Source organism: Ochlerotatus camptorhynchus, unplaced genomic scaffold (genome assembly GCF_037179485.1).
Source record: "Ochlerotatus camptorhynchus isolate MF236.1 unplaced genomic scaffold, CSIRO-AGI_Acam_v1.1 ptg000365l, whole genome shotgun sequence".
Lineage (NCBI taxonomy): Eukaryota > Metazoa > Arthropoda > Insecta > Diptera > Culicidae > Ochlerotatus > Ochlerotatus camptorhynchus.
Window position 1 is genome coordinate 252,890 of NW_027040853.1, and position 27,729 is coordinate 280,618.

The window sequence follows — 27,729 nt, forward strand, 5'->3', positions numbered from 1 at the left end:
TTAATGATACTAATGCAAATTAAAGACGTTTGTGATGTTTGAGAAAATTTGAATTTTTGCTTTTAATTTCCTTGAAGCAAAACGGGCGCTAGGGGTCTTTAGTTGAGTTTGATTTTATTTTTTAATTTTTGTTTCCTGAAATTGGAATTGTTGGTTTGTATCAGGGGGCGGTAGGGGTCTTTAATTAAATTTAATTTTTTGTGTTTAATTTGATGATGAGCATGCTCGTGGAGGGCGTTTGAAAATGGGGAAATTGGATGTGTGATTTCAAATATCTCTGCTGTAACAGAGGGCGCTAGGGGTCTTTAATTGAATTTGATTTTAAATATTTTTTTCTTCTATATTTTTTTTTCTGGAAGGCGTTTTGATTTTTTCATTTAATATAAATGGTTTGCATTATAGGACGCTAAGAGTATTTATTTTTTATTTCTTTTTAATGATACTAATGCAAATTGAAGACGTTTGTGATGTTTGAGAAAATTTGAATTTTTGCTTTTAATTTCCTTGAAGCAAAAGGGGCGCTAGGGGTCTTTAGTTGAGTTTGATTTTATTTTTTTATTTTTGTTTCCTGAAATTGGAATTGTTGGTTTGCATCAGGGGGCGGTAGGGGTCTTTAATTGAATTTAATTTTTTGTGTTTATTTTGATGATGAGCATGCTCGTGGAGGGCGTTTGAAAAATGGGGAAATTGGATGTGTGATTTCAAATATCTCTGCTGTTACAGAGGGCGCTGGGGGTCTTTAATTGAATTTGATTTTAAATAAAATTATTGAAAATTTATAGTACAAATTTAGCTCCGAGCTGGTGTATAGGAGGAGAGAAACCTCCAATGAAAATTAATGGTGGAAAATTTACACCCTTCTGGTGATGGAGGGGCAAGCTTAATTGCAGAAAATTGGTGTAAATTACTAAGTGCTGGTGAATCGAAGGGCAAGTATTGAAAATATTGGAGGAAAATTTGCACCGTTTTTGTAAATGGAGATTTGTGCAAGCTTTATTGAAAATTTGTAGTACAAAGTTAGCTCCGAGCTGGTGTATAGGAGGAGGGAAGCCTTCAATGAAAATTAGTGGTGGAAAATTTACGCCCTTCTGGTGATGGAGGGACAAGTTTTTCTGAAAATTTATGGTAGAAAATTTACAGCGTTCTGGTCAATGGAGGGGCAAGCTTTTTGTTTTGGAAAATTGTGGTGTGAAATTTGCACCGTTAAAGTGAATAGACGGGGTTTAACTGAAAATTCCTGATGTAAAATTTGATAGTACTGTTGAATAGAGCTGCAAGGTGTATTGAAGATTTATACACAGTACAACAAAATATTATAATATCAGCCTGCGGTTGAAAGTCTCTTAAATAAAAAAAATAAATCAATCAATCACTTCAGTATCACATCAAAGTGGATGCACTTCAATCTGTCGATAATATGGTGTTAAATTACTTGCCAAAAAGGACAAAATTATCATTAATACAGTGCATGAACTGACATTACGCTGCTTTTACTGCAATTGTTTATTTTTGTGACCATACAAATTTCATGGGGTTTTTGACATGATTGAAGTGCATCCTCTTGGATGTTATATTAAAATTTATTTTTTGCTGTGTAGTGTTAAATTTGCAACGTTCTGATGAATGGAGGGGCAATATTAACATTTATGGCATTATTAACATATTAACAAATGGCCTATTAAGACAAGCTTTATCGAAGATTTCTGACTGGAAATTTGCCTCATGCTGATGAACGGCGAGGAATAAAAATATTATAAATAAATATTTCTCGTGGAACAATCGCACTGAAATGGTCCATGGATGTCTAGTTTTCAGAAAATTTCTGCTGTGAAAATAGCACCGCATCGGAGCATTTTGGGAGGAGGTTAGTTTCATAGCAAATAACGGGTGCAAAAATTGGTATGAAAAAGACAAATACTCAAACTGACTCTCTCATACCATCGCAAATTCTGCACAGTGTATATACACACTATAGTAAAATGAAGCAATCGTTCTGCCCTTTTTCGGTTGCTGCGCTGTATGGAAGCAGGTTTATTTTTAGCATTTCTGTTGCCTTCCCGTTCTGAATGAAACCTTCTGCGTGTAGATTGTATCGTACCTCTCGTCACTCATTTTCCATGGGCCCAAATAGACAACTAGTGAAGACAAAAAATTTAGGATTGAGATTGAGATGTACGCTGTTCGTATCCGATGTTAGAGAACTTGCATTTCCCTTAATTATTTCGATGCCACCTTTCATCTAAGGAAACAATGAATGTTTATGTAACGAAACTGTTTTTCAGGATGAATGAAAAAAAAATAAAATCTTTTCCCCTAACCCGAAACAAGAATCGAACTAGAAACTTCATGATTAGTGACTCCGCACTTTTGTGCTGTGCCATACTCAACAATTAAATTAGGGGTATCCAGTAATCAATTTATATCAATATCGAATATATTCATTGCGATGGAATTGAACATGTTCAGCCCAGAAACAGACGCCACTATTTTAGCGCGAATGTGCTCTTCCAAGCGTTAGAAAATAGGATTGTGATTCGAGTTTTGGGGGCATCTGTTTTGTAAACAAACATTTAAATCACCGATTTCTCGCGGATTAAAGCTCAATCTTGCAATCCAACTTAACTAAAAGGATAGAGGAATGATTCCTCTATCATCTGGTTGAGTCGAATTGCAAGATTGTACTTTAATGCGCGAGTAATCGACGGTTTAATTTTTTGTTCACCAAATAGATACGCTCAAAACTCAAATCACTCCGGAGTTTCGGAGGAAATGTTTTTAACCGCCGTAAGAATTTTTGTAACAAAATGGCTTAAAGCATTAATTTGTCAAAATGGATAATTCGATCACGAAAACTAACAAAACCGTCAGATAGCGTAAAGTTCTTTCTAACTGTTAGTAATGTTAGTTTGCGAGGGCAATTAACTTCTGAATTCTTTGTTTACAAAAGCACTTAAGTTGACTTGAAAATGTTTGAGTTGAAAAATCAGCTATAATCAGAAACATCTCATGAATAGGGTTAGTAATACCGGGCTTGTTTTCCCAAAACCGGTTTTTCTGTACTCAGAAATGTAATACCGGTAAAACCGATACTGGGCAACATTTATAAAAAAAAATGTAAATTGTTGCTCATGAAGTCATTCTTCCTGTTAGCGCGATTAATTGATACCTCACTTGTGTAACCGCTCTGATTAACTCTACGTTGCATATGGGATTAGAGCTAAATAATTCCGGGATCAGGAGGTGTCTTTTAAAAGAAAAACGATTTCTTTCCATTTATTTTAAATGCAAAATTCTTATTATACGGCCATTGATACCTTCTCAAAAGTGAACAGGATTCCACTAATTTTTTTTTTAAATTGTAGTTACTCAAATATGCGCAGAAACATTGCTCAAAACTGAAGAAACGTTACTAAAAATTTAGTTAACTTGACTCAAAAACGGGTACTCAAAAGATGCGAATAAAATTGGGCAAAGCCTGTTTTGATTTCGTTGGCAGGTTTGCTAGAAAATATTTTGACGTAGGTTTCCAAGATCAAATGGTCTGAGTTTGCTATCCTACAAACATTTTGCTGACTTGAAGCAGAATAAGCTTCTTTTTAGCTTAATAAGATTATTTTATCTGAATAAGATACTTTATAGCAAACATTTTTGCTAACCATTCAATTGTTCAAACAGTGTTCAATTGATAGTACAAGTTATTGTCTGTATAATTCCGGCATGATGCATAGTTTTAGTTTATAATAAATGATCCCATCGGAATTGAATACTATTTCAACTCTAATCTGTGGTACTTTATGGACTTCAAGATAGAAGCTGTTATTTGGATAAATATCGTGTCATTTTCTTGTAGAAACCTGAATAACTCTTAAAAAATCTCAAAATGTGGATGGCTTGATTGGGGTGCTTTTGATTTGAAAGATTTTGTGTGTTCGTCGGACGTGTTGAGGTAAGTCCACCTTGCCGGCTCTCTATCAAATTTGATTGGTTTAATACGATATGTGATCGTTATATTCAAGACTTTTTTTTTACTAAACATTCTGAAGATAATCCAAGTTAAACATAAAAAATGTATTACAATAATACCGAAAATACCGGTTTTTAGTTGACAGGACAAACGAATGTTTCGTACCATTTGTGAAAGATGTGTTTTATATACGATATTCAGTTATACGAAACGGGTTTAAAAGAAATAACTAATATTTATTTTCGATGTATGTTCTATTTACAAGGACAAATAACTTCCGGATATTCAATCCGTAGTAATGTGCTTTCTTAAAGAAGTACATAATTTTTTATTTGTTCGAATACATCTGTGTCACACTGTATATATGCTTACAATAAATAACAACCCCTGAAAATTTCGTTAAGAATGTGCAAAAAAAATAATATCGATTTTTAACTGGAAAGGGTAAATGACACATTCTAAGTGACGTTTCAACGGTTGTGATCTATCTTTGTATAAGTTTTTGTACGGTAACTTAATAAAAATTAAAGTAGGGGGTTACATTTCCTCCGAAACTCCGGAGTGATTTGAGTTTTGAGCGTATCTATTTGGTGAACAAAAAATTAAACCGTCGATTACTCGCGCATTAAAGTACAATCTTGCAATTCGACTCAACCAGATGATAGAGGAATCATTCCTCTATCCTTTTAGTTAAGTTGGATTGCAAGATTGAGCTTTAATCCGCGAGAAATCGGTGATTTAAATGTTTGTTTACAAAACAGATGCCCCCAAAACTCGAATCACAATCCTATTTTCTAACGCTTGGAAGAGCACATTCGCGCTAAAATAGTGGCGTCTGTTTCTGGGCTGAACATGTTCAATTCCATCGCAATGAATATATTCGATATTGATATAAATTGATTACTGGATACCCCTAATTTAATTGTTGAGTATGGCACAGCACAAAAGTGCGGAGTCACTAATCATGAAGTTTCGAGTTCGATTCTTGTTTCGGGTTAGGGGAAAAGATTTTATTTTTTTTTCATTCATCCTGAAAAACAGTTTCGTTACATAAACATTCATTGTTTCCTTAGATGAAAGGTGGCATCGAAATAATTAAGGGAAATGCAAGTTCTCTAACATCGGATACGAACAGCGTACATCTCAATCTCAATCCTAAATTTTTTGTCTTCACTAGTTGTCTATTTGGGCCCATGGAAAATGAGTGACGAGAGGTACGATACAATCTACACGCAGAAGGTTTCATTCAGAACGGGAAGGCAACAGAAATGCTAAAAATAAACCTGCTTCCATACAGCGCAGCAACCGAAAAAGGGCAGAACGATTGCTTCATTTTACTATAGTGTGTATATACACTGTGCAGAATTTGCGATGGTATGAGAGAGTCAGTTTGAGTATTTGTCTTTTTCATACCAATTTTTGCACCCGTTATTTGCTATGAAACTAACCTCCTCCCAAAATGCTCCGATGCGGTACTATTTTCACAGCAGAAATTTTCTGAAAACTAGACATCCATGGACCATTTCAGTGCGATTGTTCCACGAGAAATATTTATTTATAATATTTTTATTCCTCGCCGTTCATCAGCATGAGGCAAATTTCCAGTCAGAAATCTTCGATAAAGCTTGTCTTAATAGGCCATTTTTTAATATGTTAATAATGCCATAAATGTTAATATTGCCCCTCCATTCATCAGAACGTTGCAAATTTAACACTACACAGCAAAAAATAAATTTTAATATAACATCCAAGAGGATGCACTTCAATCATGTCAAAAACCCCATGAAATTTGTATGGTCACAAAAATAAACAATTGCAGTAAAAGCAGCGTAATGTCAGTTCATGCACTGTATTAATGATAATTTTGTCCTTTTTGGCAAGTAATTTAACACCATATTATCCGAGGGGGGCGACTCTATCTTCGATGCAAAAACGATTTTGTTTTGCTGTGCTTAGCTGCACGTACGATGAGTAGATTTTAAGAAGATTGATGAAGATTTTGAAGATTTCCTGCAAAAAGATGGAAGTCGATGCGAGTAGATGGATTTAGATGCTTAAAATGTCAAGAAGATTTTACGTAGATTTATTCGCTGGCGTGAGATTTTTCGAGCATCTATGATTGGGATTTAGATGTGTCGCCCCCCTCGATATTATCGACAGATTGAAGTGCATCCACTTTGATGTGATACTGAAGTGATTGATTGATTTATTTTGTTTATTTAAGAGACTTTCAACCGCAGGCTGATATTATAATATTTTTTTTTGCTGTGTATAAATTTTCAATACACCTTGCAGTTCTAGTCAGCAGTACTATTAAATTTAACATCAGGAATTTTCAGTAAAACCCCGTCCATTCACTATAACGGTGCAAATTTCACACCACAATTTTCCAAAACAAAAAGCTTGCCCCTCCATTGACCAGAACGCTGTAAATTTTCTACCATAAATTTTCAGAAAAACTTGTCCCTCCATCACCAGAAGGGTGTAAATTTTCCACCACTAATTTTCATTGAAGGCTTCCCTCCTCCTATACACCAGCTCGGAGCTAAATTTGTACTACAAATTTTCAATAAAGCTTGCACAATTCTCCATGTACAAAAACGGTTCAAATTTTCCTCCAATATTTTCAATACTTGCCCTTCGATTCACCAGCACTTAGTAATTTACACCAATTTTCTGCAATTAAGCTTGCCCCTCCATCACCAGAAGGGTGTAAATTTTCCACCACAAATTTTCATTGAAGGTTTTCCTTCCCCCATATACCAGCTAGGAGCTAAATTTGTACTATAAATTTTCAATAAAGCTTGCACAATTCTCCATTTACAAAAACGGTTCGAATTTTCCTCCAATATTTTCAATACAGCTTGCCCTTCAGCAAACCCCACACGCATCAATATATTGACGCGAAGGGGAATTATTGACAATAATATTGATGATGTGAATTCAGAAATATTGTCAATCTCGATATATTGACGTCAATATAGCATGTATTGACAATACGATTATTGTCAATAAAAGCAATCGTGTAGGGTTCCCTTTTCACCAACACTTAGTTATTTTTCACCAATTTTCTGCAATTAAGCTTGCCCCTCCGTCACCAGAAGGGTGTAAATTTTCCACCACTAATTTTCATTGAAGGTTCCATTTTCCATTTACCACCAGACATTTTCAATATAGCTAGCTTCTCCTATTATCAAAATGTTTCAGATTTTCCACCAAATATTTGCATTAAAGCTTGCCGCTATTTTCAGGTTTTTCACCATAAATTTTAAGTTCTTCCTTCCAATCATCAAAACGGTGCAAATTTTACACCAGAAATTATTATTACAGTTTGTTTCGCTATACAACAGAAGAATGCAGATTTTCCACCAGAAATTTTCAATGTAGATTAATTTTTAATAAAGCTTGTGTCTCCATTTACCAGACCAGTGCAAGATTTCCACCAGAAACTTTCTGTTCATTTCATTTATCAATGCGATGCAAATTTTGCACCAGAGATTTTCTATAAAGCTTGCTCCTCTATTCACCAGAACGATGCACCATAAATTGTCAGTGAAGTTTGTTTCACAATGCACCTTTTGTGGTGCAATTTTCAGACTTTGTCTCTTCATGCAGAATGGTGCAATTTTTCCACTATAAATTTTCAATGAATAACTTCCGGATATTCAATCCGAAGTAATGTGCTTTCTTAAAGAAGTACATAATTTTTATGTGTTCGAATACATCTGTGTCACACTGTTTATATACTTACAATAAATAACAACCCCTGGAAATTTCGTTAAGAATGTGCAAAAAAATAATATCGTTTTTTACCCTGGAAAGGGTTAAATGACACATTCTTAGTGACATTTCAACGGTTTTGAACTATCTTTGAATAAGTTTTTTTACGGTAACTTAATGAAAATTAAAGCAACCCCCATATATTATTGCAGATTTATCAAGTTTTGCACTACAATACGTTATACGTGACTCAAATCATAAACTTATGACCAATTTTTATTGAAAATTTATAGCACTAGTCAAATATTAAGAGTATATTTAAGGGTGACTTAATGGACTTTACAGTAACAATACCAAACCTGTTAAAAAAAACTGGTGAATACAAGCCGGTAGAATGTGTAATATAACCAAAGAAGAAAGCTAAGATGAAATGAAACAGACAGAAGAAAAAACATAGGGAATTGAAAGGCCGCCATTTTGCCAAAAGTTTTTTTTAAACCATCCATCGCAGCCTGAATTGACTTATTGTTGAAATTTTCGATTTCATACGAAAAACATGAGTACAAAGACTTTACAATATTCATTTCTATTATATAGATCTTTATATTCCCAACATCGTTAGTATTTCTTTAGCAATAATTTGCATTAGTTAGAAAACTCTTCATTTTAGGGAGATTATGTAAATAAATGTTGGCACCATGAATTTATGACTAATTTATATTTATTTGTACCGGGAACATTTGAAAGCTGACTAAATGGATAAAATTCTAGCAAAGTTAAAAAAACAGTTGAAAACTGGAATAACTGTTCAAAAACTATGAAGAAATGCTATTTAAGAATATTTAAAGAAAATTCAAAGTTTTATGTTGTCAAAATCGAATATAATTTTGGCAACATCGATTTAAACTTGTTCTTACATGACGCAATCATTTACAACTACCTCTAGCGTATAATTTCATCAAATGCAGCATTATTAAAAAAAAAATAGCAATCGAAGCTTGTGAAAATGAACATGGAAATACATAGAAACTTGTTTTTGATTGAAAAATTTAAAAACACCGGTGTCATATGACTAATAAGTTTGACAGAAAATTCAGTTTCGGTTAAACGATGTTTTACCTAGTGATCACTCCATCCAGTCCAAATCATCATCTTACCGCCCCTCGGTGGGTGTTTGTATGGGAGCGAGCTGTCAATTTGTTAATTAAGTGTTAAATAACGAAATTATAATTTTGTTTTCAATTCCGATTTAAACATTGAGATGAAAATCTTTGGGATCGAAAAAAATATCATTGTGCTCAGAGCACCCCGAAAAAAAATAACAACAAAAATACATTTAAAAACAATGTAACAAAAACCAAAACTAAATTGTCGTGGGGTACAAAAACCATCATTTTCATACATCCTTTGTCATTGACGAAGAGAAGCCGACAGTAATCCCTTTGAACAAATCCTATCTCATCTTTTACCTTCACTTCTCTTTTTTGTATTATGCATGGACAAAAAAAAAGCAAATACCGTCGAACGTGCATGTTAGCAGACTAGCAACCACACTATGAGCGCTTCTTGTTTTCCTTTAGCCTATCTTTTTCCAAAGCGTTAATAGACTAGTGAGAAAGACTCAAGTCTGTAAATCTCAACGTTGCTTGTTCGGATCCGTTTTTTATACCCATTTTAAGTTTTTTGTGTTGCTTCCAACGATCATAAGTTTTGTCAAACAAACGGAACGGCTGACTAAAACATGCAGTTTTTAATCCTCTCCGAGCAACCGACAGATCTAAGAGAGAGAACGTACTGAGCTAGTTTTTTCACGACGTAAATAAAAATGGACTGTCTTCATACGGAATTTGTCGTGCGCTGCTTGGAGTGCGATGAAGATAGTAGGGTAGAGAACTACTTCGGCCTAATCGCCCATTTTGGGCCTATCGAGCAGAATACTTCAAATAAATCCATGATTTCAGAGTTAACAAGTCAAATATGCGTTTGTTACGATACTTGAGTAAATAAGCTACCGAACGAAGTCAATGAGAACGCGTGGTATGAAGGTTTGCACCCATTATTTCCAAAACAAAAGAAACGCTCCGACCGAATCAATTTTCATCTTCCTCCGATAGGCCGATGTGAATTCATTGGCGTTTCAATGCGTTAGGCCGAGTTTAGAATCCGTAGGCCGAGTTTGGTGTCAAGAAGCAGTGTTAGACTTTTGACAACATCTCAACAATTGGTTTCTTTTTTTCAAATCTTGCGGTACGTGCGGAAAGGTAAATAAATTTGAAAGCCATCAGTAATAATAACATTCCGTTTGGTGCTAAACTGCGCTAGATTAAAAAAGACTAAGCGCGAGTTGTGCTTAATAGGCCGGAAATGAGGTAGTTAACCCTAATACAATATTTTTCATCACTGACTTTGCTCTCTCTACGTTGATGCAAGACAGCCCTCAAGACAGTCACTTAAGAATTTCATAAGGCTCGACTTATGAACGACACATATGAATTTCATAAGCGCGACTTATGAAATTCGGATGTGTAGTTCAAAAGTCGAGCCTTATGAAATTCTTAAGCCTCAGTGTACCATAGAGATTGCTAAAGTGTGATTGTGTCAGTGATTTGTTTTCATCGGGAAACTTTTTCGCTATAAAAGGTTTTCGTCTAACATCAGATAGCTTTTATACGCCTTTAGCCACCTCATTCTTTTAAGCAATGATATACTAGTGTTGCAGACCCAGGACCTGTGATCTTAACGTCCATAGTTCGGTTCCAGTCGTCTCAGTTTTATTAGTTTTTTGTCCACATTTTTTTCAAAAGGCAAATCAATGAAATTCATACCAATTTATTGTGGTTAAAATACATAAGTGGCCTCATTGACAGTTGCTAATTAGAACATGGACGTAGCAAGGTTTCGAATTAGGGGGAAGGTTGGGGGGGGGGGGGGGCTGCTCTTTTTGATGGAAGATTAGGTTGGGTTCTTTAATTTTGCAAAATATATCATCTTCTGAAAGAGCTCGTCCCGAAAAAAAATTACAGTAAAATTTTCAGTGGAAACAATGTTCTAACATTAATACCTATTTATTGTCGACAATAAAAATGATTGTTATAATGTTGTACCCTTCCGAAAACGGCAAAACTGCTACCTAGATGTACAATGAATGTACATAATAAAATGTTGTTACAATGATTTTTATCGTATTTTTCATTTATTGTACTGTTAACATGACTCGATCATGAACAATAATGAACAACTCTATTACAATAAAAATTGTTGCTACATTAAATATTGATGTGTTTTCATTGTGGGTTACGTCACGAACAATAAAAATAAATCTAATTGAAGCATGCAGACTATGAGAGGGTCAGCAACATTGCCAATGTAATCAAGATAGGCGCTTCTCGTATGGCTCTGGCTTTGACAGTTCGTTTGACTCAAAACCAGCCAGTCCACGTCCGCTCATCTCTTATCCTAGACCCTCTCTAAAGCTGGGTTTAGACTAGGCAAGTCATTTGATCAACTCAGTTGAATTTAATTGGCATGAAAAGTTGAGCCTGGTCCAACTTTTTTCAATTCAAGTGAGTTGATCAAGTCAGTTGAATGGCATGGTTTACACGTTCAATTCGCATTCAACTCAGTTGAATTCAACTGACTTGATCAATTGACTTTCCCTATCTAAACCCAGCTTTAAGCTGGGTTAAGATGGTTCAATTCAGCGTTCAACTCACTTGAACTGCGAAATGAACGTCCAAAAATCTGACCGATATCGGACTTGCTCTATTCGTTGCCAAGTCAAATGAACGCCGACGACCAGATCGGTTTGAGTTGAATTCAACTCACCTGCCTCATCTAAATCCCGCTTAATGCAGACCTTTCCCGTGCAGTCAATAATCATAATAATAATAAAAAGAAATCCACCACTTGAAGATGTCAGGAAGGAATTCTCAGGTGGAAGCATATTTCATGGGCGATTCTCTCCAGTCGAATGTATTAACTTATCAACGAGGAAGATCGAGTGCAGGGGAGTTAGCCTGCATTTTCTCACAAGTTTCGGATCGAATCTCAATTCAACAACCAGTAAAAAAGGACTCACACCCGGCAGCGCCGACTGGGATTGAACCCAGGCCTGCTGGGGTGAGAGGTAATCAAGCTTTACCACTACACCACCGGCGCCGCTAAAGAAAATTTACACGGGAAAAAATAACATCTCCGAAATGAGATAAATGACTCATGATTTCATGAACACAGCGTATTTTCATGTTATGAAAATACACCATGAATAATATTCATGATATCATGAGCAACTTTTGCGTAACGCAGCAAACACCAAAATCATGAATCATCCGAGTTGAAATCATGAGCTAAATTCATGGGTTTAACTTTTAACCAAAAAAATGTAAAAAGAATAAAATAATGCAACAAAACTGGATTCGAACCAAGAACCTCGAGATCACTAAACCCACACTTTGACCACAAGACTATCAGTGCTTGTATAAGATTGAAGGCAAAAGGCGAATAAGAGATGCCTATGTAGTTCGGTTTATGAACACGGTTTGCCAAGTACGTGTAACCAGTGCTGATAAAAATCCTTTCTTCTACACTCAATTTAGCTGAATATGAAGAAAACCTTAACAGATAGACCAACTACCTGCATGAATTTGAATTTTGATATAAACAAATTCCGTTGATCTAGGCAACCTCTGAGTATCAAAAATAACATTTGTTTTTCTTCATTCGTGGCTGGATTCTCATTATCGCCTCTGTTGTTGTAGATATTGATATTCGTCTTCATCTTGGTCGAGATGATATTGAGGATCAAATGCAAAATGATTATTTTCATTTTAAACAAATATAGCGCTGAAGAACGTGGTTTTTAGACATAAGTCGACGGCAAATTATTGCCTCAAGCTGAACTGATGATAATATCGATGATTAAGACAGTGTGGTCGACAATATTCAAAATAATCATTTTTCCCAAAATTTCGTTGATTATTTTGCTTTTGAGGATTTTGACAATTTTGGGTTTGATAATCGAGCGCTGGTGAATAAAAACCTCCACCTGAAGGAATGATTGCAAAGGCTCTCAAATTTCCAAAATCGACTGTAAATACCGTGCTAACGTTACCGGGAAACACTAAAGTTGGATCGTACAAAACAAAACAAACGTTGAAGTGGAACATATGACCGAAAACTACGATCAAAGGTTATAAGAGCACTCCAAAAGAATCCTGGGATCTCCGGCCGTGATTTGGCGAAATGGTTCAGTGCGGCAGTTCGGCGAATCTGTATTCGAGAAGGTTTCCGGTCGTACCATGCCAGCAAACATCCCAAAAGGACGCTGAAACAAAACCTGGTTGCAAAAAACCCTGCAAGGAAGCTATACGAGCAAGTTCTTACCAAGTATAACGGATGTATTTTGATGGACGATGAAACTTACGTAAAAATGGACTTTGGATAAATCCCGGGCTAAAATTTTTACTTTTCAAAACGTAAGGGGGATAACGGATAAATTCAAATTTGTCTTTGCAGATAAATTCGCTCGCAAGTTGATGATTTGGCAAGGCATCTGCAATTGCGGAAAGAAAACAAAGGTTTTCATCACAGGAGCGACTATGAATGGACAACTTTACAAGGAGTGTCTCCAGAAAATAATTTTGCCGTTCATTCAATCACACGAAGGTCCCATAAAGTTCTGGCCTGACTTAGCCAGCTGCCATTACAGCCGCGATGTCAATGTATAAGCAGAATAATGTCGATTTTATTGAGAAAAGTATCAATCTACCAAATTGTCCAGATTTTTGTCCCATTGAAAATTTTTGGGCAATTATCAAGCGCAAATGGAGGAAAAGGATGGTAGATGAGGTTGACAGTACTACCGATGAATAATTTTTGTTGTATTTTTCCCTTAAAGTTAAATAAAAATCCAACAAAATGATACCTTAAGCCTTTTTGTACTTTATTTCCCCTTGGAGAAATAACCTATTTTGTACGGCCAAATTCTAAATGGAACAGAATTTAATTTCAAAAAGAGTACCGAAAAAATAAAATTTTGGGTGAAATTCCAAAATTGAGGAAAATTTTAAGGTGATTCCGAGTATAATGTCTAGCTCATTCCGGGAAAAATTCTGGAGAAAATTGAGGAAATTCATCAGGAACTGTGAAATCGTGAATAATTTTAAAAATAATTCCAAAGGAGTTCTGAGAATAATTTCAAAAGAGCTCTTAGGAGAGTTCTAAACATTTCCGAGAATAACCTCAGGGATAGTGTATTCTGAGGACAGTTCCAAAAGATTTCTGGGGAGAATTTCATGAAAATTCTGAGGATAATTTCTGGTGATTTTTGCAGATAGCTAGATTTTAAATAAAAATTCAAGGGAATTCCAAAGAAAATTTCAAGCTCAGTTCGGAAAAAATTACTAGAGAATACTGAAGAAATTCTTCTGAAACTCTAAGGAAATTTCAGTTCCAAGGTGGTCTGAGAAAAAATCGTGAAGAGTTCTAAAAATAATTCCAAAGGAGTTTTGAGAAGAATTTTAAAGAACTCTTAGGAGAATTCTAAGAAATCCGAGAAGAATATCAAGGGTATTTAATTGTGAAAACAGTTCAAAAAGATTTCTGAAAATGATTCCAAGAAAAGGGATTTTGAGAAAAGTGTCAAGAGAATTCCAAGGCTAATTTCTAACTTATTCCAGGAAGGATTTCAGGAGAATACTGCGGAAATTTTGCTGAATCTCTAAGGGAATTTCAGTGCCAAGGTTTTATGAGGAAAAATTATGAAAAGTTCTAAAAATAATTCAAAATGAGTTCTGAGAAGAATTTTAATAGAGCTCTTAGGAGAGTTCTAAAAAATTCCGAGAAGAACCTCAAGAAAGTGAATTCTGAGGACTGTTCCAAAAGATTTCTTGCGAGAATTCCATGAAAATTCTGAGAATAATTTCTAGTGAATCCTGCAAAAACTGAATCTGATTGAAACTGCAAAGGGATGTTGAGGAAGATTTCAAGGGAATTTCGAGGATAATTTCATGCTTATTCTGGGAAGAATTCTGGAGAATACAGAAAAAAAAATTCTAAAACTCTAGGGGAATTTCAGCTCCAAGGTGTTCTGAGAAAAAAAAAAGTTCTAAAAAATTCAGAGAAGAACCTCAAGGATATTGAATTCTGAGGACATTTCCAAAAGATTTCTTGGGAGAATTCAAACAAAATTCTGTGGATAACTTCTAGTGAATCCTGCAGTTAATTCCAAGATTATTATTTTTTAACTAGTTAATTGCAAGATAATTTCGAAAAGAATACCGAGAAAATCAAATTTGGAGTGAAAATCCATGATGATGATTTCTAGCTCATTCCGGAAATTTTTTTTCTGAAACTCTAAGGGAATTTCAGTTCCACGGTGTTTTGAGAAAAAATCACGAAGGGTTTAATAATTCCAGTTGACTTCTAAGAAACATTTCATAAGAGCTCTTGAATTCTGATGACAGTTCTGAAGGATTTCTAGGAAGTATTCCAAGAAAATTCTGCGAATAATTTCTAGTGAATCCTGCAGATAGTTCCAAGACAACTCCGAATGGAATACCAAGAAAAGTAAATTATGAGTGAAATTCCAAAGGGATTCTGAGGAAAATTTCAAGTGAGTACCGATAATTTCTACACAGCAAAAAATAAATTTTAATATTACATCCAAGCGGAAGCACTTCATCAAGCGGTGTTGATCTAGTTATGTAGTAACAAGTCTACCACGCCAAGGATCAGTGATTGAATCCCATGCTCAAGATTTTTTATTGTTTTTTTTTTGTCGCTGGTTTTAATGATGTTTCCAAAACATGTTATAAGACCAGTATTTAGTTGTATAAGCTCCACGTCTTGCGCTTTTTAGGTTGTATAAATATATTAAATGATGTATATTAAAGTATTAGTGATTCTTTGCGTTAGTCATTACAAAGTATTTTCGACTTCTTTATGACAAGCCGTGTTGCTTGGGTTGTTAGTCTGAAATATAATTGTAATTTTAAAATAAGGCAACTTTAACAATTCAGCTGATTTATTATGCATCCAAAATTTTAGTAATTATTTTGCGAGGAATGCAACCGCCCTTCTTGTGCGTTTGCTTACTTGTTTAGAAGGCGTTTGCAAGTCTGAAATATAATTGTAATTTTCAAATAGGGCAATTTTAAAAAATCAGTGTATTTATTATGCATCCAAAATTTTAGTAATATTTTGCAATCAATGCAACCGCCCTCCTAGTGCGCGAGCTCACTTGCCCATTACACATCTGGGTGTTTACCTGGATTCTACGTTTTCATGGGAAATACATGTAAAACAAATAGAGAAAAAAGTAGCGGCTTTATGTGGCGTTTTGAGAAAGGTTTCTAGCTTTGTTCAGCAACATGTCTTACTTAAGTTTTACTATGCTCACATACATTCTCAATTACAATATATTATCATAGCTTGGGGCCTTGCATGTAAATCAAAATTAGTTAAACTACAAGTTTTGCAAAATAGGTGCTTAAAAATAATTTTCAACCTACCTCCGTTATATTCAACTTTTGAACTCTATGCAAGCAGAAATCATAATGTCCTTCCAATTTTAGGTTTATGTGAACTACAGACACTCTTATTGGTACACGATATTATTCATAATGATAGAACACATTCTAATCTTGTAATCAATATTGGCAACCGTTCTCACAGTACCAGGCAAGCCGGGAACTTAATCCACAAGTCAAGGTCAAAAACGAATATCTTATATAGGTCCATTTAAATATAATGCTTTACCTAGTGAACTAAAACAAATCGTAAATCGAAATCAATTTAAACTCAAAGTTAAACACTACCTCAAAGGAAAAATCAATGAATTTCTTATGTAAACTGTATGATTCATTATAAACAGTAGTAGTAGTAAATTAGTTTATTTAACTTGGTGTTTTTAAGGATCCCTTAAAAGGAGAATAACTCCACTGGGAATCCATAGAAATAACTATAAGTAAACATTAACTCTTCTAAATAATTGGCGCCCTCAAAGCTATGAAGCGCCCCATTTGGTAGGTGGGCCCCCCCAAATGAAGAGGGCTGCGCACGCCTGTGATGCAGTGTGACATTTAGCTATGATCTTTGTGCTCTAAGTCAGGCCTGCTGGGTAGTTGATTATGAATGCTCATAAGAGCCCAGGGTCTTAAGTTTAATATCTCTTATTCCTCACGTAGAATCGGAAAGTTGTTGTGTGAGAAAATGTCCTATAAGTTTGGTATTTCCATACTAATTTCCGAACAAGCTTCAGATGATAAAGGGTGTAATTGATAAAAATGGCACACACATGTTTACTGACCAAAATTAAACCGATTATCAGATTTTATTGAAATTTTCAGGGAAGGAAAAACTACTAATGAGTTATGATTAACAAATTGTTTTATTCAATTTCGTCTCCCATCCCGAATGCCCACACACTTAATCTAGCTCGGTAAAATCTCCAACAGCCGATTACCTCGGCATTTACTTTTGCTGATATCTCTGCAAAATATCTGTTTGTTAGCTGATATTTCAGCAAATAGTTATTTGTTAGCTGAGTCTCGGCAATTGTTTTACTGAATATCTGCAAAATAAATTGCAGAACTACTCGGCTGTTGGAATCTCGGCGAAAAAATTTAAGTGTGCACACTTTTCTTTTGACTCCAGCCATCAAATTTTGTACAACCGATTTTCACAGTGTTTTTGTTGCTTCTACCCAAATTTTCTTCAACTCCACCTGTGTTTTAATAGTTTTGCGATGTTTGCGAAGTTCCGTCTTAATAATTACCCAGAATGTTTCAATTGGGCGAAGTTCCGGTCCATTTGGTGGGTTCATATCTTTTGGCACAAAATTAACTCTGTTGGTTGTCGTTTCGAGCGTAGTGGTAGGATACTAGATCAGGCCAAAACAGAGTTGATCCTTTGTGCTTCCTTATGAATGGCAAGAGATGCTTCTTAAGGCACTCTTCCGTGTAAATCGCACCGTTGATTGATCCGCAAACCGCCTGCCATATCAGGAACTTCTTTGCAATTTTCGATAATTTCTTCTTTCGAACATCCTCCGGAACATCGAACTTAGACTTGACAACGAAATATTCTTGCCCAGGAAGTTGACGGAAGCCAGCCGTGACGTAAGCTTCGTCGTCCATCACGATGCAACACGATTTGGTGAGCAACTTCGTATAAAGTTTCCGGACGCGGGTTTTCGCAGTGATGTTTTGCATTTCGTTCCGGTTTTGGGCTTTTTGCACCTTGAAAACGTGTAACCCAGCACGCTCCATGATTTTCTGCAAAAAACCGACTGACATCTTGGACTTTTTTAGCGATATCTCGAATGGACATGTTTGGATGGTTCTTGAACTGTCGCACTACTTTCCTGGTCATTTTACTGTCCATTGGATCGCTTTTACGACCACTCGCTTCCTTCCTCCGGGCACCCAGACACTTCTTGAAGGTGTGCCATTTTTATCGAATACACCCTTTATGTGCTAAATCAGTTCTCAACCAAATGAGTTCAAATTTTGTAAGGATGATAAGGACCCAATTTGAATCTGATTGACCACTGTAGAGGCACATTTTAAAATTTACATGTGTAGAACATTCTTTAGCATGAAAAACATCACAGCTGAAATTAAAACACAGGAAACGTGCTGCCATTTCGGTTAGTGAAATAAAATCCCTTAGGATTTGTACTTGATACCAGCATCTCGCAAGAACTTCCTGCTGTTTCGACAGGGTCGTTCGCACTCCGGCCATCAAAAGCGATATTATTTGCTATAAAATTAAACTTGAACTCAATTGCGGGCTGTCACGTTCCGTTCGAGGAAAGGTTTGAACATGTTCCGTTCCAAAGTTAAAGCAGAATCATCGATTCTTTATCGCTTCGGGAGTGGACGATATCTCTGCCCAGAATTTCGATTTCGGTTTGTGTCTCCCAAAGGAAATCTTCGAACTGCCGATTTCTGACCCGGTCCCGCCGCGTGTCGACGTGTCAAGTTGCACACACGTGGGGTGATAAAAGTCGAGAATCGCCACGCAAGGCAGCAAGAAAGACGCCTCTATGTAGAAGAAAGCTGCTTCGAGGCGTGTATAAATTTGGAAAGTCGTAAAACACATATCTGCGAAAGACACATTCAAGACCTGGGCGATAACATTTTATGCCCGACTCGGTAAGAAGTGGTTCGCCTTATTTGAACAGGGTGGTCTGGTTATTTTGTTTAGAATATGTATTTTGTTTTGATACACTTTCGGTTGGATCTTTCAATTCATAGCGCAAAATTACCTGTGATGATAGCAAAAACATTTAGAATATAAACTTTTTCTCAGAGCTACCCCGATACAGTGATACCAAAAGCAGCTAAGCGTATCACTAGGTTGTATGACGTGAACTTCCCGAGTGTAAACTTAAATTCGTCTTACTCACCCTCTAAACCGAATGAACACGAATCAAGAGCTTTGAACCTTTGCTGATACCACCCGTTTCTGCCAATTTGAGCACTGATATTTGGTTCACCCGGCCCAGAAAGTCCCTTATTTCGCCAATCTACTTCAACACCTTTTACCGAGAACCCTCGAACGCATAAGATATGGGCTGCAGAGGAAGTGATACCGAGAAGGGGGTGGGGATGGGAGAGTGATAAATTTATGACACCCTCAACCCTCAAAAGCAACGCACAAACTCTGCGCCTTTGGGTGCCACTCCGGTTGGTGGTGGCAGACACGCTTTTTTGCCAGGGGTTCGCCATGGTGGATGATTTTTGGTTTCGATGATGATGATGATGTTGTTGGTGGTGGTTGCGGTGCTGGAGGTTGGATTCGATATTGTGGCAATTATTCTCCCTAATTTTTGTGGGTGGTATTTTGAGGGGCTTTAATTGGCTTGCGGTGCGATAAAAGTTGTGTCAGGTTGTCTCACAAGTGGTGATTTACAGCTTTTCAGTGAAATATGATACCGGACGGGTGGCCACGTGGACGAAACGTTTCGCTATGCTTATGATTATTATGAGGGTATTTTCTAAAATGGAATTTATCTGGCAGCGAAACGCAGCCTAATCGAATGGGGAACACTTTTAGCGTTAATGGAATGGAAATGAAGCTTTCAGGATTTTTTTTCCTTTGGTTTGTTTTTTCCGTCGATCTTGTTTTCCGTGCTGAGCACCAATGCTACCGAAGTGCCAGGAAGGCAGCTCCCACACCTGGACCCTACCTATCGACCCATCAACTCATGAACCGGGGACCAACGGCTTTACTTCCCTTCCGAAGGAAGGCGTGATCAGAGATGTCAGAACATCCCGGCGGCGCCGACTGGGATTGAACCCAGGCCTGCTGGGGTGAGAGGTAATCACGCTTACCACTACACCACCGGCGCCGTTGCTTTCAGGAATTATAATGGGGTGTTTTATGTATCGTGGTAAAACCTGACTGACTGCATATAATGAACCTTTCGCAAGGGTTGTAATGTCTATCGATTCCTGTTACACAATTTTTGTTTTACCCATAGAGGACAGCGTCCGTGGACCGTTTTCATGAACTGTTACAGGGATGGATAGCTCATTACTTTTTTAATATATATATAGCTAGTGTTAAGTCCAAATTCATTGTCAGTTAATCCATCTTAAAGTAGATAGATTAATTTTATTATTGCTCCGATCAAACTTCAAATTTTTCGAACCGTAGAGCCACACTCGGTGTTTTCACTGAAGGTGCACCAGAGTGCGCCCCCTAGTGAATCTTCAGTGAAAACACGGAATGTGACTCTACGGTGTGACATTTTTGAAGTTTGATCGGAAGAATACTAGCATTAATCTATCTATGTTAACATGGATTAACCGAAAAATAAAATGGACTCAACGAGTGATCCATCCCTGACTTCTTGTTAATATTGAAGGAATAGAAATGACGGTATTCTACACAGTAATAAAACGTTTGTTTACTTTAGGCTGAGAAAGTCACCCAGAAAAGCAACAAATGAATATTATTTTTTTTTTGTCTAGTACGTTTTTATTGATCCTTTCAATAATCCAATAATTAATTTTTGCCACTTACAAGTTTTACTTAGATCTAGGACTTGTATGGATGGGACTAATAACTCGTGGCTTACTCGAGGCTGAAGGATTGACATATCTGGGGAAGAGCGGGGGATTGAAATTTCGTCGTAAATTGTATAATTTTGCATTGTTGAATCAAAAACTAATCCTGCTTTCAATTAAATCCACTTAATTTCTGATTTTGCATTCATATTATTTAACTGAATACGGACTTGATGCAACTGGTTAGCATTCATGCGCTCCACGCTGAAATACTTGAGTTCAAATCTCACCCGGACAAGTCACGAATGACCTAAAATGTGTGAAACAAAACAAACAAACAAACAAACGACAGGTAAAATTTAATTACATTTTCAACAAGACGTTAACAGCAAAACTTGAAGTTAAGTTGTTTTCATTTTGAAAACTCTTGGCTGCATAATGAAAGCTTAATATGATATCAGACATTGGAATCAAAATGACATCGATTTGCTTGCCTTATGTTTACTGTCTTGGCTCTGGCAAGCATTGAAATCTCCTCCGATGACGATCGGTATCCGTTCGATGAGCTCTTCGGGAAGTCCATCCAGTATTTGGTGGAACTCTCCATTGCTTAGGGGTTGCGTAGTAAATGGATATGAAGGTTCCGTTAATTTTTGCCATCCCTAAACTTTCGTATGAACGCGCAACCACTTCTTGTGTATCTACCCATAGCATGGATTGCAGTCACTCCTGAGCTCATGCACTTAAAGCATCTCTCCATTTGCTTGGTAACTCGAGGGGCAGCCTTCAGCACAGTGACCACCAAACTTCGACTTGGCCAGCAGTTTGTTAGCTGCGACCGTCGAAAGTCGTATCGACGCTGTCTGTGTGCTACCGTACGCCTTCCTAATCCGGATTGTCATCGGTACATCTCCTATATCGCATTGTACCATCAGATCACTCCTCAGCCCGTCTTCAGATGTCTGCAGTCGATCACTGTTGCCTGGGATAGAGCTGTTATCCTGAGCAAAGTAAAATAACAACCTGATATCATCTTGAAAACAAGTCTTGTTATTCCAAATATCATTTTGTTTTCAGTTGTTATCGCATAACTAATTTAGTTATCATCCTCGCCTAATTTTGTTATCAGTTGATATCATGAAAGAATATTAAATGATGCAAGGTTAGTTCAAAACTTCAAATATTATCCACATGGTGAGAAAAGAAAAACACTGCCAATCATAATTCAGTTATTAGCGTAAGGCTTTCATACCAAATCGTTAAAATAATTTGGAATTTTGTTGAAAAAATTGTCATGGATTATAGGATTTGTTATCAAGATGTTTTCAACTAGGTTTTCAATGATAACTAAATCAGTTATTCTTGTGATATCCCAGAAGTATTCTTTTGTTATAATTTTTGTTATGTTAGCTATTTATTCAACCACAAAGATAACATTTTTTTTTATCTAGTTCGTTTATTTGGAAGGCTCAATCGCGTTAGCTTTACGGAGCCGATAGTTCATTGTTCACTGTGTGTAACAAAATTCACTTAATTCTATGTCTAGTAGGAGTTGGGCCGATTACTCGCGGCTTACTCGAGGTTAGAAGGGTACATTTTCGAAGGATAGGATCAGGGGAGGAGCTTGGGGTAGGGTTTCGTTGTCTCAGACAAAGATAACATGTTCAGCTATCAAATCTTGATAACCGCACGGATACGAATTTTGTTCATTTAAAACAAAAATATAAATGTTTATACTTTAAACATATGAATTATTCAAAGTAAATTGAAAGCATGTTTAAAACTAAAATATTTATCACGCAGAAAAAAACATAGTGCAATCAAACAAGTTATGTTTCATGTTAAACAAAATGTTGAATAGAATATGGATCAATAAAACTGATAGATTAATTCAACAACAAAATTGAGTTAGGATAATACTACTAATTTTATTGAATTGAACATCGGCTTTTATTGATTTAAAAAAATGTTTGCTTGAATCAAATTGAAGCATTATTTAAAGTAATTGTCGCTTTTGTTGCATTGAAATGTTATTTTTATTGTTTCAAAACCAAATTTATTTAAATTCCCAGGTCAGATTAGCTGTCATTATAAAAAATAAACCCACATTTTTCAATTATGGTTTCAATTAAGTTACTAACTAAGCCACTGGTTTTTTATTAATTTATTTGGTGCGTGAATGGGTGGAAGAACATGTTTCCCTTGTGCGCCTTTCTGTACACCATGGTGTTATTGTTGGTGGAGGAGGAGTTCCTGAAATGATAGAATATTAGAAAATGCCAAGGAAAATGATCATTTTACTTTTTTGCTTTTTTATTAACAATGTTATGATGTCGATACAGACTGACAGTTTGAAACGTGCATTACACACACAATAATAAAAAAGATTTTTAGAAAATTGTGCTGGTTTGATTTAACTAGGCTTCTTTATTGTTTTGAAACTTCATTATGAACTGAAATAAATCGAAATTTCGTATTAAATAATAACAAAATTGTTTATTGGTTTACGCCTCAGTATTTTTCTGCGTGATGCTTGAATTAAATTCAAAAGCATGTTTATTTCAACAATATAGGATTTGGGTAAACGGTTTTTAGCGTGTCATGCCTTTTTATTTCCTTCTTGTTACATTCAGAAAAAAGTTCCCCCAGCTTTGCTCTACCTCAACAGAAAACGATTATCCATTCCGAATCCATTCCGGATCCTCCTCCGACACCGAACATAGAAAGAAACCGGTATGAGGACCAGTGGCAGAAACCGAGGCAGAAAAGGCAAAACGACGCCAATAACACAAATTTGCACCAATTCCACTGAACTGGAACCACCGGACACCCACCCCGACGGGTCCTCGCATCCTGGACCAGGACCCCAATTCCCACAGGTCACCCTTTATCGCACCCAAAATAAGAGCAGGAATTTAGATGCCCTGCCCGAAGATCTTATTTTATTATTTCTTTGCAAACCGTTTTATTTTGCTTTACCCTGCACTCAAGTACTAAAATAATTTCAAAATATATATGTTTATTTTTAAGCATGTTTAAAATAAACATATTTATTATTGTTCGCATAGCTGTCAAATCAAACAAAAACAAATACGTTTATTTTCAACACGAATATTTTTGAAATGAACGTAACATTATTTTTATTTTAAACATTGATTTCACATGACTTCAAACATGGAATACGTTTGAAATCAACCTAATTTATGTTTGTAGCCAGAACAAACTGAGTTTACGTTTGAATTTACCTCAAATATTTTTGTTTCGACAATAGTTTTTTTCTGCGTGCGGGTATCAGAACTTGTTATCAATTTGGTATAATCCTTTGCTCGGGACGTTAGCCTCCTCGCCTAGCGACTTTTCGACAAGCGTCTTAACTGCTGAGTTCTTACCATAGGATCTGTCTTGAGTTCGAAGAGCATCTCCCCTATCAGGTTGCACCTGCTTTTCACCCCGTTCTCCTCTAGTTCCGTCATCTTCGAATAGATCCTTCGACTATCCGAAGAAGTGCTGTCATTCCTTCCTTCACCTCGACATTCAGAGCATCGCCCTCACTTCTCTCTCGACGAAGCCTGGGTTTTCCTTCTTCTTCTTCTTGACTTCCTTCTCTTTCTGTTTTTTTTTCTTCCGCTTCTCCTTCTGTTTCTCGATAGTACGCCATCCACTGCCTTGGTTTCTCTTCCACACCTGGCGTTTCCCTTTCTACTTTTTTCTGTGCTTGGATTTCAGGTTCCTTTTGGCGTCTCGTTTGCTTCAACCAGCATTGCTTTCTCCGTAGCAGTGCTGATAAAAATCATTTCTTCTACACTCAACTTAGCTGACAATGAAGACAACCTTAACAGATAGACCAACTACTTGCATGAATCTGAATTTTGACATAACAACATTCTCTTGATCAAGGCAACCTCTGAATATCGTAATCTACATTTGATTTTCTTCATTCGTGACTGGATGTTCATTATCGCCTCCGTTGTTGTCAATATTAATACTTGTCTTCATCTTGGTGGGGATGATTTTGAGGATCAAATGCAAAATTATTATTTTCATTTTACACAAATATAGCGCTGAAGGACGCGTCGTGTAAGTTTTTACACCAATGACAAATTATTGCCTCATGCTGAATTGATGATAAAATCCCGGTTTTAGGCTCTGGAGTCAACAATATTCAATATAATCATTTTGCCCAAAATAAATTTGATTATTTTGCTTTTGATAGTCATTTCTGATTTTGACAATTTTGGGTTGGATAATCAAGCACTGTAGAATATCAACAAACACGTATTAGTTGATTTATAATGAACTCATTTGCTCATTTCGCTCCAACGTAACAGCGAAGATTTTCAAAACAAACGCAATTCATCTACACTGGGTTGAAGAGCTACTCTTTGCATGGGATCGTAAATGATAAAAACAAACACTGCTCCGTAGCTTCTATGAGTGCCTTTTCAGCATTGTTGGTTCTCGTGCTCAGCGGTCGATCGTTGGATTTAATACTTGTCACTAATTGCTTGCTCCTACACACTTAGAACAAATTATGTAAATAGTTCTGAGTCTTACATATACGTGCGTCAATTTGACATAAAATTGAGTTATAACAAAATGGAAGTTTAGCGCAATTGAACGTGCTTGTTGTCGACTAACGAATTTTCCATCTGAACCATGGCGGTACCCTCTTTGGTCTTCAGGAGCTTAAAGGTGTATTCAGACTTGAGCGAGAGCGAGAGTAGCGGAGCGGACTTCGGGTATTCGAGTGCGTTCGGCTCTCTGAAGATCCCGTAAAAAAAGAACCGTAGAGGTACAATGAAATGTGTTGTAACCATACAGTAGAGTTTATTGTATTTACAATAAATCTTATTTTCCACAAAGATAAAATAACAATAGAATGTATTGTGTCCACACCAGAATCTATGGTAAATGGGGTAATATACAATGGAACAAGGGGGTCGTTATGTATCTTAACCATACGAAAAATCACATTTTCCCGAACAAACTTGAGCCATTTACCGTTAATTGAATTGTTGTTCTATTGTTGAAAACTCTTACTAAATAGTACGTATTATACATCTAATGTAATAACAATATGCTAAAATTTCGTGTACTATATACGCACAATAAGATCGATTGTTGCCAATAGGTTTGCTTGTAATTGTATTTTATGTTATGGTAATTGTATGGTTATTTTTATCCGGGATGGCTTCATTGCTACCACGCCACAGCGGGCTTCAAAAAATACGTTCCCGACGATATTTTTCTAGCTCCGCTTGGCGGAAATTCCTGCTCTCTCACTATCTCTGCATAGCATCGGCCGAAGAGAACGAGAATTGACAACATAAAAAATAGGTAGGGGAATTTACGTATTCTCGGCAACCTAAGCAACGACCTTCTTTCTATAGCCTTTTTCTCTATGGAACGCACACATATGCAGTATTGGTTTGTTTACAATCTTTTGCTGCCAGCTGCTCTAACAATTTCAGTTGAAAGAATTGTCAAAAACTGTTTTGAAACGCTTTTACAAAGCTCCAATCTTCTCTAGTGAGAGCGAGTATTGTCGGCAACGAGTTTTTCTTCGGCAACCGTTCCATTTGAACTGCATGTAAATCTGCTGTTCTATTATCGGCAACTCGAAATCAGCTACAATTTGTAGTGCGTGTGTTTCATTTCAAGAAAACCCTGCTAGATTGCTTTTTCTCAGTAGTAAAAATATAGTCAAATTGAAGCTGAAAGCATAAAGAATCGTTTGTATGCATTCAGCGAAGTGTTTTTGTAAGAAAATCTAGTGAAAATAGTGTTTCAATTTAGGTTGCCGAAAATAGTCTGTCATGTCGAAGCCGTCATTTCCCCTAGGTACTGAGAACATACATAACAATAAGAGATCTGCAGAATAATAACTTCTCAACCAGAAGGATTAACAAAAATCCCTGAGAAAATTATGCAGGTAATTGATGAATTGAAGGTCTTTGGAATAATTCCTGATCAACCGATTTACATCCAAAAATATCCAAGAGGCATGTTTTGATTTATTGAACAACAAGAAATCTGCAGAAATTTTCAATAGCGACCAAAAAACCCATTAGTACCGTCCCAATGACGCTTTCATCTAGATAAAAATAATAAGTAGCAGATTTTTAGTGATGAGCCCAATCTTAGATCTATAGGCCAACATTAGACCCATTTCCCCTACCAGAATCTCTTTAATAAGGAATTTAAAAAAAAAAAAACCCTACCAGAAGAATTTCCAAAACACCCAGAGAATAGTATGCAGGTATTAGATCAATTGAAAGTCTTTGTAATAATTCCTGATCAACCGTCTTTCTTGCAAGAATATCTTAGAAGCATTATTTGATCTACAGAACAATTAGAGATCTCCAGCATTATTACTAATTAACCAAAAGAAGTGCCAAAATACCCAGAAAACATTATGTTGGTATTTGATCGATAGCAGGTCTTTGGAATAATGCCTGATCAACCGAATATCTTGATAGAATATCTTTGATTCATGATGTTATCTATCGAATAATTAGAAATCTGCAGAATAATACCGAATCGACTAGAAGAATTGCCAAACTATCATGAGAACATTATGCAGGTACATATTTGATCACTTTAAGGTCTGTGGAATAATCCTGATCATCCTGTTATTTTATCAGAATATCTAAGACGCACAATTTGAGCTATTGAACTTACTTATCCACCAGAAGAGTGCTAATGAATGAATTGAAGGTCTTTGGAATAATTACATCTGTGGACTTCAAAACATTCTTGTAAGCATCAGAAGAGTTCAACACAATTCACCTTAATTTTGTGTATTTCACATGTGTTTTGAAACTTTTTTAATTCAGCAAACATCATAAATACTCAATAATTTTCAAAGATGCAAACCTTTGAGAAGCTTGTCGAATTGTAAGAAACATCGCATATAAGCAGAACTTCCGAAATTTGTTAAGAAATTTAGTGTTGTATTGTGAATGTTATTAAATGTTTCTGAAGTTCACGAAGTTCTTTGAAATTTGCAGGACTTTGCTAATGTTTGTA